Below are 12,918 nucleotides of genomic sequence, written 5' to 3'. Positions count from 1 at the left end.
CGGTCCAGCTGTCTCCACCAGGTGTCCCAAAGTTGTCATCTTGCACTTGCACAGCACCTCTGACAGTCCTTCTCTTTGGTGTGCTGTCTCCAATAGACTCAGCACACCGTGGCATCGTGCTGCTGCTGTTGATCTCTAAAGTAAGAGATGTTGGGAATAAGTAGTGATCATTTTTTACACGTTTGGTCTGTCAACATAAGCTAATGAACATTAGTGTCATCAAAGCAGCCAACCTATGAGGATGTCCACTGAGGAGGAAGACTCTGGTTGGAACCTGCTCCTGGAGTTCTTCCTTTTTGCACTTGGCCACTGTTGAACCTTCTTTTGCTTCCATCATCAGTGAGAAACATTGTGGAAAATTAATGATAGATTTTGCCATCTATGGAAAAATCCACCCCATATACTATATATATATATATATGAGCCTGTCACAATAACAAATTTTGTTGAGCAATTGTCTCAAAAATTATTGCGATAAACGATAATATTGTTTGAAGACCTTTTTACACTGATTTAATTGAAATGACATAATAATGCATGCGATTTCCTGGCAAAGTTAGATACACTTTATTTTCAAAAGAACACTAAACACTGAAACAAAACTACCAAAAACCAAAATAAAATGGATTCTCAGTCTCCATTAACAAAAAATATACTTGAATACAAACTAAACAACATAAAGCCAAAGTGGAAATAAATACTGCATTCAACCAAAAGAGTGCAGATTATGAAGTCTGTATACTATGTTGCTGTATAGCAATAATTAAATTTAAATAGAGAAAATAGACACATCCGACTACATGATGCAATAGTTCATACCACACGTTTTTTTTGCCCAGATTTTCCCCTTATGACAATCTTAGAACGTTGGCCGTTCTAAGATTGTCGCTCCCTCCGTGCTTTCTGAGGGGAAATTACGGAGGGAAATACCAAACAGCTGACACGAAGTCCAGCGGACATTGGAGATGATATGTGGAAACAAAATTAATGTTTATTCAACATTTCGTGCAAAGAATATAGAAATGACAAGGAGAGGAGTTGGAGCGAAATTGCTACCGCAGTTGAGAAAGTCGGTAACTTTTCAGCTGTTCTTCGTTAACATGACGTAAATAGGTTATAATGATTTTCATTCAGTCAGGACTTTACGCTGACACGATCCACATGCGTTGCAGGTAGTTTGTAGTAAAGCATTGATTAATGCCAGGTTTTAAAATGAGTTAACTGGACTTGTAGCCATTATTTCGTGCCCATTGTTGGACACCACACGGCAGGAACGAACCCGCTAGAACCGTTATACCTAGGATTTCTGTTGGCTAATGTGTGGTCTCTCGGATTTTGAAAATGGGCTGACAATGGACCGACAACTCTAAGATTGTGTAATGCGCTGGGCATTACACCAAGGAAATGAGAAAGGGAGGAGTCAGTGGAGAGCACCGGAGTTGAGCGTTTTTTCATTCAGTGTCATCAACAGTAAGAGAAAAAGGCCGGAAGAGACGATAAAGCCGATAATTAAAATGAGGTCGATAGTTTTAATGTATCGTGCGATTAATTGAATTATTGTTTATCGGGACAGGCCTGTAAATGTATATATAGGCCTATCTATTTATCTATTTATATAGCTAGATAGATACCACGTTTAGCTTACACAGATCTAACATTGGACTTAATTCACTTGATTTACTTGTTACAAAATATTGTTTTTAACTTGCATTGTTTCAAAATCAGCTTCACCTAGTACTGAGTATGAAATATAACTTCTTATAACCACTTCTAAACCGACAGACAAAAGTTCAATGAGGGGATAAAGCAGAAATACCTTCAATCCTATCAGGATTACCAAAAAACAAAAATTTCCCACACAAAAAAAGTACGCAAAAACAGCCACACATAACATTCAGTCTGTTACATTATGTTGTCAGGCTTGATGTCTATATTGCGATATTAATAAATTTTCGTCTGAACACAGCGGTGGTTCATTAGCTGATTTAAACACCTGCTCTACTGATGACTTGGTGTGTGGGTTGTTCTCTTTAGTGCTAACGGAACCAAAACACACCGAACTGCGCAGCACATGTTAAGGTTGCCGAAGTAGGTAGCAGGCTAGCAACAGTTAGGCTAGCATAAGTGACCCACTGCTCACTTTCTCAATATTTTCTTCAAACTAAAACTTTTTCCTCACCTGTTAAACCAATGAACCTTGTGATGTACTACGGTCAAAGTGTTGAATTGACAGGAAAACATTGCGTCCTTTTCTCAGATTCTTTGAGTGATTGTGGTATTTTTCGGACTACGTACCGATATTCCTTATTCAATGGACAGCAATGGCGGGTGTGTTGCGCACAATGAGTCAAGTAATGTCTAATCCAGTAATATACATTGCTCAAAAAAATAAAGGGAACACTCAAATAACACATCCTAGATCTGAATGAAAGAAATATTCTCATTGAATACTTTGTTCTGTACAAAGTTGAATGTGCTGACAACAAAATCACACAAAAATCATCAATGGAAATCAAATTTATTAACCAATGGAGGCCTGGATTTGGAGCCACACACAAAATTGAAGTGAAATAACACTACACGCTGATCCAACTTTAATGTAATGTCCTTAAAACAAGTCAAAATGAGGCTCAGTATTGTGTGTGGCCTCCACATGCCTGTATGACCTCCCTACAACGCCTGGGCATGCTCCTGATGAGGTGGCGGATGGTCTCCTGAGGGACCTCCTCCCAGACCTGGACTAAAGCATCCGCCAACTCCTGGACAGTCTGTGGTGCAACGTGACGTTGGTGGATGGAGCGAGACATGATGTCCCAGATGTGCTCAATCGGATTCAGGTCTGGGGAACGGGCTGGCCAGTCCATAGCTTCAATGCCTTCATCTTGCAGGAACTGCTGACACTCCAGCCACATGAGGTCTAGCATTGTCCTGCATTAGGAGGAACCCAGGGCCAACCGCACCAGCATATGGTCTCACAAGGGGTCTGAGGATCTCATCTCGGTACCTAATGGCAGTCAGGCTACCTCTGGTGAGCACATGGAGGGCTGTGCGGCCCTCCAAAGAAATGCCACCTCACACCATTACTGACCCACTGTCAAACCGGTCATGCTGAAGGATGTTGCAGGCAGCAGACCGCTCTCCACGGCGTCTCCAGACTCTGTCACGTCTGTCACATGTGCTCAGCGTGAACCTGCTTTCATCTGTGAAGAGCACAAGGCGCCAGTGGCGAATTTGCCAATCCTGGTGTTCTCTGGCAAATGCCAAGCGTCCTGCACGGTGTTGGGCTGTGAGCACAACCCCCATCTGTGGACGTCGGGCCCTCATACCATCCTCATGGAGTCGGTTTCTAACCGTTTGTGCAGACACATGCACATTTGTGGCCTGCTGGAGGTCATTTTGCAGGGCTCTGGCAGTGCTCCTCCTGTTCCTTCTTGCACAAAGGCGAGGGGTAGCGGTCCTGCTGCTGGGTTGTTGCCCTCCTACGGCCTCCTCCACGTCTCCTGGTGTACTGGCCTGTCTCCTGGTAGCGCCTCGAGCCTCTGGACACTACGCTGAACAGACACAGCAAACCTTCTTGCCACAGGCTCGCATTGATGTGGCATCCTGGATGAGCTGCACTACCTGAGCCACTTGTGTGGGTTGTGGAGTCCGTCTCATGCTACCACGAGTGGTGAAAGCACCAACATTCAAAACTGACCAAAACATCAGCCAGACAGCATAGGTACTGAGAAGTGGTCTGTGGTCCCAACTGCAGAACCACTACTTTATTGAGTGTTGTCTTGCTAATTGCCAATAATTTCCACCTGTTGTCTATTCCATTTGCACAACAGCAGGTGAAATTGGTTGTCAATCAGTGTTGCTTCCTAAGTGGACAGTTTGATTTCACAGAAGTTTTGATTTACTTGGAGTTATAATTGTGGTGTTTAAGTGTTCCCTTTATTTTTTTGAGCAGTGTATATATCAATGCTGCTGCGTCATGCTCTGTCCTTGCTACTCACGAGTAGGTGTCAGGTTACATTGTGGTGCATTCAATGTTGTCGGAAAAAAGATATTCATGCGCTTAATGTCTGATTTTTTGCCATAACTATTTATTGAATTCATAGTCGCCAGCTGGGGTGGCAACAAGGGTGGCAAAGCTCTCATTTGGGGTGGCAACTGCCACCTCAGAAGATCCGCCCCTGGGGCTGCATCCTTAATAAACCTACTGGATTTATTGGATTCTGATATTTGATACTAAATTCTCCAACGCTCAACCATGGATTCGAATCGTTCACGCCGAGCTTACATGCAGCGACTCTATTTCCCTCCAGTACTACTAGATCGATAGTCCTGGACTTGAAGCTGCATCACAAAATTTTGAAGGGTGTTAGGGTTTAGGGAAATGTTAGTCAACCACCCATGGCATGACTATGTCAGCTGTTTCTGTTGTTTTATTTATTATATTTATTTTCAATAAAATGTTATCCGTAGTCTTGTGAGTTTTGTCTTAATCATTTTGTTGTCATTATTACTTCATATGTCTGATTTTTCATTATATTCATTCTGTAGTGACCTCAGTTCAACGCCATGCCACAGGAGGGTAATGAACTCAAAAGAGCAAAGTCTAAAATTTTGTGTTAGGTTTTGTATATTTTTTTTGTTTTGTTTATTGTTAGTATTTAAAAACAAGGTGAAAAGTCACAGTTACTAAGTTGTTAAGTTCTACATAAGTGCTAAGTGAACAAAATGTTAGGATAATGTGTGGAACTTAATAAAAATGCAATAGTGAAGTGTTAGGTTGAAATTATTTGTAAAATCAGTGAAATGTTAGGTAGTATGCAAAAATGAACACATTGTTAGAAGACTAAACGGTGAGATGTCTATGTAATATGTAAAAGTTAATGAACTACGAAAAGGATGTAAAGTTAAACGGAATGAAATGGTAAGAAAAGCTTAGAATTCTGAGTATTGAAAGGCACAGAACAATGAACACCTTCGTAAAACATCAAATCAATAAAGTAAATCAGGATTGAAGGCAGTACACTCAAAATACACTGGCATGATTAAACTAGGATTAAAAGTAAGTAAAAATGTTTTCTGATCAAACTTTAATCATTGTAATGAAATCAAATCACTGCAGCCTCTCTATAGCGAGACCTATCAACGTCAAATCAGTTTCTGCGTGTGTCCAGATGTAGAGCCGGCGCGGTCGCTGGGAAACCCCGACAGTGCCTGGAAGGCTTCAGTGTGGGATTTCGGCTGTAACTCGGTCCAACAATCGTGGAAGGCGCCCACAGTCTCACACCAAGGCACACCCAGAAAGGATTGGACTTCATTCTGCAAGAAAAAACACAACAAAAGCGAAATCAATGGATTATATAAAGAACATTAAAGTAAAGGAAAATTTTCTTTTGTCACTGGATACTAGTACTGCCCTTAAACTCTGGCAATCTGGAATTTCACGGTTCTTTGACGTCTCCGGGAAAACATCTGATAGGCAGGTGGATTTCCATCACTACTGCTGCCTTTCTCTATGGTTGAGGTGATGCACCGCACCGCCAATGACCTCAGACAGGGAACACAGCAGCAACCACAGGTGATCAGGAGGGCAAGGAAAGTTGTCACAGAAAGGAGCAAAGAGATGATGATTTCTTTATATTTTCCAAACAGATCAGTGAACCACTTATCCAAGGGGTTTGAAACTCCAGAGTGCTCATGCATCGTTTTACTAAGGGTCTTAAGTCCTTCTAGCGCCGTGGTCACTGTTAATTTAGTTTGTGCACAAACTTTAGCCAATTTTGTTTTTAAATTTTGATTCATTCGTTCTGCTTTGCCTTAGGATTCCGGGTGATAAACCGTACCGAACTTGTGTTTCAAACCAAGATGAGCTTCCACTGTTTGCAGGTCCTTGTTTCTGAAATGGGTTCCATTGTCTGATCTGATTTTTTCTGAAAAACCGTGCCTGGGGATGTAATGGTTGATCAGACATTTTATGACCGTTTTACTGTCTTCTCTCGCTGCTGGCCACGCTTCAGGCCATCCTGTGAAAGCATCAACACAAACCAACAAATATTTTTTCCCTTGCGCCGTGTTTATCATGTCAGTGAAATCCAACACAACCTCTTTCCCTGGACCTGTGAGTGGAAGAAACTGTCCCTGATGTGGCTTCAAAGTTTTCTTAGGGTTAACCTGTCCACACATTTCACAATTATTTACAAACTGTTTCACCATGTTGATCATTTGGGGATGCCACCAGTCTTTAAGATTATGCATCATCTGTTTAGTTCCCACATGTCCAACCCCATGAGCTTCCTGAAACAGCTCCTGTTTCCTCCCAGGGGGCAGAATTAACCTGCCGTCTGGGCCCCTCCAGCATCCATTTGTTTCAGAGGCACCTCGTTGCTTCCACATGTTTTTCTCTTCAAGTGGCGCCCCCTTTTGGCATCTTACCACCTCCTCCAGTGTGAGTTTGTCATGCAATTCCTCCTCCGAGGAACACACCATGGCCAAATTGGTGTACCCCGCAGCTACTTTAGCTGCTCTGTCCGCTGCTTGATTACCTTTTGCAATCATTGTGTCTGATAAGTCATGACCTTTGCATTTGATTACAGCTACTGTTTTTGGCAATAGCAATGCTTCCGCAAGTTTTTTTTTTTTTTTTTTACCTCCGCCTCATGTTTTATGGTTCAGCCGCTGGTGGTCAGAAATCCGCCCCTCATCCACTGGCAAAGTTCCAAATGCACTGTTCCTGCAACATAAGCGGAATCTGTGTACACATTTACCTGTGATCCTTGGGCAAGCTTTAACGCTTCGATCACTGCTTTTATTTCTGCCCTCTGCGCAGACGCTGTTCCTTCCAGTCTTTCTGCTTTTCTTGTGAGAAAGCCTGCTTTTGTGCTTTCTGCTACTGCAAAACCAGCTCTTAGTTCTTGTGTTTGGTGTCTGTAACAACAACCATCTGTGAAGAACTGTCTCACCTCTGGTCCAATCAAGGGAGTTGCTTCCAGGTCTGGTCTTACCTTTTCTGACTTTGCCACAAGTTCTGCACACACGTGTGGTTCTCCTTCTGAAAAACAGTCTGCCATATTTATGCCTTCATGAGTGAATGAAATGTTTGGAGCTTCCAGAACTTTGGAAAGCCTTTGTTGTCTCAACGCCGTCATGGTGAAACTCTGTGAGTTTACATATGCCACCACGCTGTGTGTAGTTAACACTTGCAGTGTATGTCCCATGACAATATGTGCAGTTTTTTGTATCAATTTGGCTACACCAGCAGCATGCTGTGTGCAGGGATGATGTCTCTGTTCCATTTTGTCCAAAATTGCAGATAAATACATCATGATTCGTCTCTCACCCCCTTTTTTCTGATACAAAACTCTGTTAACGGCCAGTTTTGTAACAGAAACATCCAGAAAGAACGGCAAAGTGTAGTCTGGCATGGAGAGCTCTGCAGCGGACGACATGTGTTGTTTTACAGCTATAAAAGCTTGTTCTGCCTCAGTTGTCCAAAAGAGGAGATTATTCAGATTTCTCATGCCTTGTTCATTAACCAAGGCCCGAAGAGACTGGGTCAGATCCGTGTAAGACGGAATGTAGCTTCTGCTGTAGCCAGTTAAACCCAGAAAGGAGAGCATGTCTTTAACTCTGGAGGGTTTAGGATGTTGCAGAATGGACTGCTTGTGGGAAGGAGACATGCTAGTTGTGCCTGCAGAAATTATCCTGCCCAGAAAAGAAACCTGTTTTCTTGCAATCTGCAATTTATTTTTACTAACCTTGAAACCCGCCTGATGTAGGTGCTGCAAAACCAGAGAGGTCGCTTTAACGCAGGTCTCCGCGGTGGGGGCAGCCAGCAAAAGGTCGTCCACATATTGGATGAGGGTCGTTTGTGGAGGGAGAGGACAGTCCTGCAAAACATCCTTTTTTCTCCACTGGCAAAATGGGTGTGTTCCAGTCAGACTGTGAGGGTTCCAGCACTCCAGCCTCAATCAGTCCTGTTATTGTCTCTGCGATGCCCTGTTCAGCTGCGGATTTGTGTGGATACTGAGGAATCCAGAGGGGTCTCTCAGAGTCCACCTGAAATGGAATAGGAGAACAGGAGACCAGCCCCACATCCGTAGGCGTTTCCGCCCAGAGAGATGCAGGCATAGATGTTATCATATGTTCTGCTGAAGAGTGGTCTGATTTTTCCCTACCGTGATGCCTGGACATGTTCATGATGAAGTTCTACTGTTTCAGACCCTGAAAAGCTGATCTTATATGTGTCAAGAGAAGGGGAGAAAAACAAACCTGGCACTGCTGTCGCAATCCAATCTGTGGCTGCCAGGGAGCGTTTCATCATTGGGCCCAATTCTTTTGCTTGGTGCTCAGGGTGCAAACAGAGAGAGATGTGAGGCACAGCTTCATCAGATATTTGATAACATTCTGACTGCGTTTCTGTGAAAGAGACAGCAGCAGCTACACCAACTGGAGCTACATGAATATCTGAGATTTTTACCTCCCAGGTTGTTTCCTCCAAAGTGGAAAGGAAAGGTTCCTGGTACCATTCAGAGACGTCTCTGTCGTAGCACAGGGTCACGTGGGGGGGATCCGGAGGAGAGACGTAGGAGCGCAGACACAGGAGCCAAGGTTTCCAGTCCACAAACGTTGACATTAGACGGCTGGAGGGTAAGTTCGTTAAAAGGCCCCAATATATGTCTGCATACTCAGAAACAACTGGCTGCATGAGAAATTGTCCATCCGTGAGAAAGTTTGCACAAGGGAGGGACGTGCCATCGGGAAATGAAACAATTAATCCATTCACAGAGCACATAATTGTTGCTCCCAGTTTTATCAGTAAGTCTCTTCCTAGCAAATTGACGGGAGTTGTGGGAGAGCTGACAAAAGAATGTTGCAGGTGCTGATTGCCCAGTGTGAAGGTCAGAGGCTTAGTGAAAGGCAGACTTTGTTCTGTCCCTGAGAACCCAGTTAAAGATGCAGTTTGTGACGTCAAACTGAGGGAAGAAACAAAGTTCAATGTGCTGTGTGTAGCACCTGTGTCCACCAGGAAGTGTGTTTCTCTCCCCTCCAGTGTTGCTGACAACATGGGGTCTGCAGTTCCCATGCTGGGCTGTGGGTCTCCAGGGGCGTGTCACTAGATGTTCTGTGTGGGCTCGTTATTCCCCTGAAAAGACTGTCCAGGTATAACATTGGGATTGTGGGGGATCATACCTGGTTCCCCGTGATTTGGTATGGCCCAGCAATGTTTTGCCCAGTGTCCAACACGTCCACATCGGTAGCATATGTCCTCCTGCTGTGGTCCCCTGATCCGCGCCCCACGACCCCTCCACGGAGCACCGCCCCCGTGACCGGCCAAACGCCTTCCCCGTCCACGAGGAAACGCTCTGTACCTGTTTTGAGGATATGAAACAGAAAAAACAGAAAGAGGAACCAGTCCTCCCCCAATCTGATTAGTGTTTTGCCAGGAAGTTGCATTTTGTGTGTGGGTTGCAGCACCTACAGCCACAACCATCACATGTTCTTTTTTATCTGTCTTCTTTTTATTCAATTTTTGTTTTGCTTCCTGCAATTGGAGCTTCAACAGCTGAATTTCTAAATCCTTAGTGTCAGACTGCTTTTTCTTGAACTCATCTTGTGCCTTTATTAAGTGATGAAGCAAATGTCTCTCCCACCTAACGTGCTCGCACCCTGTCAAATCTGGGTTGTTTCTTATACATTGTACAACCTGTTCAGGAACACCTTTCAAGATTGCCTCTCTAAACATTTCAGTTAAGTTTGAGTGTGGGCCTTTTGGATTAATTGTAGTTTTTCCGAACCAGGTTTCTGCAGCTTTATTTATGTATTCTTTAGGATCCATGCTGTAATCCCATTCAAACCTGGTGATGGGAGTGATTGTGGCCAGTGGAAACTGCCTTTTTATTTCCCGTGCCAAAGGTGTGATGAATTGATGTGCTGGAGTAGAATTACTTACATTTTGGGTCCCTGCTGCGTGTTCTATGTCTCTCATAACCATGCCAGACATAGCTCTGCTCATTATTGCTCTGAAATCTCCCAGCGCTAGAGTCATTCCAGAGGTCAGCAGGTCTAACTCTGCCAACCAAAGACTCCCACCAGCTGTAATACTGGGCAGTTTATCTACTATGGCCTCTCTGTCACCTAGAGGAAAAGGAACGTATTTCTGACCCCCAGTACTGTTTTTCAAAAGAGGATAAGCCCCTGTGTTGCTCCCAACCAGGGCGTGCTGTCCTTCTGCTGTGTGAAGGCCTAAGCCACACATGCTCTCTAGAGGGCACGAGATGTGATAGACCTCTTTCAGTTCATCAGTTTTATCTGTAAGGTTCTCCTCTGAAACCCACGTTCCATTTGCATCCATTTTAATTTGAACGTTTTTGGCTGAATTAGATTTTATCTCTCCTCTCTCCATCTGTTCTGCTCTGTCACACAGGTTCTGCAACCTCTGAGCAGATCTGACAAAGGTGTCATTTAACTGAGACCAAGCCATGGGATTTGGTGTGGACGGGGTCTGATCTAATATAGTCCAGTTCGGGGTTTCAGTCCCAGTGTGGACTTCGGGAGCGTTTTGTGGGGTAGCTGTCTCCCCCTCGACTGCTAAAATTCCCTGTGTAATGTTAACTATGGGATAAATGCCCTGGGAAGGCCGAGTTTCGTCTCCACTATATGGTGGAGGAAGTGAATTGTCTGTATTTATGTTTGTGTGTTCAGAGCTGGTGGCAACTTTTTGTTTTTTGTGTTCAAATGCATGAAAAAGTCCCTGCCAGAAAACCAAAAGTTCTTCCCTCTGCCTGAGTTCTCTCTCAGCATTCTGCTCGTTTGTTTTACAGCTTCTTTTAGTGAAAACTCCTGCTTCTCCTTCTTTTTGCATAGTGTCTATCAAATGTTTTTTAGAATTGTTGATTCCCTGCAACAAATGTTTCCCCAGGGGCTGTCTGCTTAGCAAATCGCCTCCTTTCTCCCGCACCAGGGATCCCAAGCCTGTTTTCAGCTTTTCTTTTTCTCTCTTATTTTGATATTCGTCATGTTCTGCCAAATAGGTTATTAGCGCTTCTATTTGCTCACTGAGCGCAATCCATGGCCCGATGCCCCACTTTGGATCATATTTCTCCATGTCGACCTCCTGCGCCATATTCAAACCCAGAGATCACCTCTCCTCTTTCCTGCCTTTTTTTACTGCCTCGCACTGCGGCGAGCCTCTGTCTCCTTTTTTTTTTTTGCTCGCACGGCGGCGAGGAAATCACACACAGCAGAAAGATTTTGCTCGCGCGGCGGCGAGAAAATCAAAGACCACAGATGAAATAAAGAAACTTCCCACAGATTATAATTCCCGAATGTTTACCATGGTTTTAAAAGACATTGCAATAAACGAAGGAGAGTACATTTAAACACGCAAAGTCTGCTCAGCGGCAGACGTTTACATACACATAGCTGACAGACACACACACAGCTGACAGACACACACACAGCTGACAGATACACAGAAATGGATCCACGCTTTTCAGCTCCTATGATGTCCTCTTTTCATTTTCTTCACTTATTTCTCTACAGAGGAACAGATCGCGATCAGCCTTTATCTTATTCTCTTATCTTTTTTCCTATGGTGGACCCCTCTCAACACTTTTGTGTTTTTTGAGCAAGTCACAGATTGGCTAACGCGTTCTTTTAGGGGGCAGCACTCCCCAAGGATAGAACCGACAAAACCTAGTCTTTCCCTTTCCCGCGTCCAGGAAAGGTCGGAGGCGACCAGTTCTCACTACAGAGCCAATCGACCTTTTACTTTGACTATTAACTGTTTAAGTAACTTTAACCTTTTCTCCTATGAATAACTCGAAAGCCTTTAGACAAACAAATCAAAAGCAGTACGAACAACAGCTGACAATCGAACAATGGTTGACCACTTCAGACAACTCAACACACAATATAACAGCAATCGATAGCTGGAATTCAGAGGTTTAAGAAGAATGCAACACCATCCACTGCTGATTTCTGGAATTTAGACAGTCCAACAGAAACAATGCTATGGCGTTTGTTAAGGAAAATTTTCCTCACCTTATATGTGGGCCCAACACCAGAGCACTGCTTCCGGCAGGCTGCGCCGGAACGGCCAGTTCAATCTCTGCTCGTGTCTCAGCACACAACCATCCTCTGCTACCAATTGTTGAAAATGGATCAAAAATGTACCGCACACAGAGCAGAAAATCAGCCAGTACAAGTAATCAGACTTTACTTATTTTATTCTTTTTTAGCGCTAAAAAAGGAGACGCTTACCCTTACAGACTAGGTGTGGATGTGACCGAGTCTATACAGCATCTCATCCAAAACGGGAAGACTCGTTTACTATACTACGGATGCACCTGGTGGTCATCTGATGTCTTACGTCATTTTATCAACTAAGTTTCTATTTCCTGGGAGACGGGAGTCTGAGGAGTTTCTATAGATGTTACAATTACAAAGGGCCTTTGTGTGAGAATATGAGTGTGTGAAAGCATGTGAATGTATTTGAGCTTGATAAGCGCCTCAACACACACTAGACTGATTTTTGATATGATTGATTATCGTAGCTTTATTGATAGTGACAGTTTTATTTTATTCTTTTATTTCTTTAAGGCTTCTGACTCACTGGAACACTGCTTTATAATAAAAACACTAAAATATTTTGGCTTTGGGGAAAAATTTTGTAATATTAGTTTATTGTATACTGATATGAGTAGCTCAGTTTCCCTGGGAACGAGTATGACCCCTAGTTTCTCTATGTCAAGAGGAATCAGGCAGGGCTGCCCAATTTCACCTGAATTATTTATATTAACAACTCAAATGCTTACCTTACTAATTATGAAAAATTCTAATTTGCACGGTATCAAAATTTTTGATAAGGAATTCAAGATAAGTCAATTTGCGGATGATACAACAATTTTTCTAAGAGACAAA

General features: G+C 43.4%; 1 long non-coding RNA gene across 1 annotated transcript; it reads right to left on the bottom strand.

Annotated features, from left to right (window-relative positions):
- Positions 1-4,431: 4,431 nt before the first annotated feature.
- LOC116726796 (uncharacterized) lies at positions 4,432-12,532 on the bottom strand. Its single transcript, XR_004340666.1, has 2 exons — positions 12,259-12,532; positions 4,432-5,316 (listed from the first exon to the last, which is right to left on the bottom strand). It is a non-coding gene; the product is annotated as an uncharacterized LOC116726796 (long non-coding RNA).
- Between the last annotated feature and the right edge of the window lie 386 nt (positions 12,533-12,918).

Source organism: Xiphophorus hellerii, chromosome 10 (genome assembly GCF_003331165.1).
Source record: "Xiphophorus hellerii strain 12219 chromosome 10, Xiphophorus_hellerii-4.1, whole genome shotgun sequence".
Lineage (NCBI taxonomy): Eukaryota > Metazoa > Chordata > Actinopteri > Cyprinodontiformes > Poeciliidae > Xiphophorus > Xiphophorus hellerii.
This window is presented reverse-complemented; position numbering and strand designations above follow the sequence as displayed.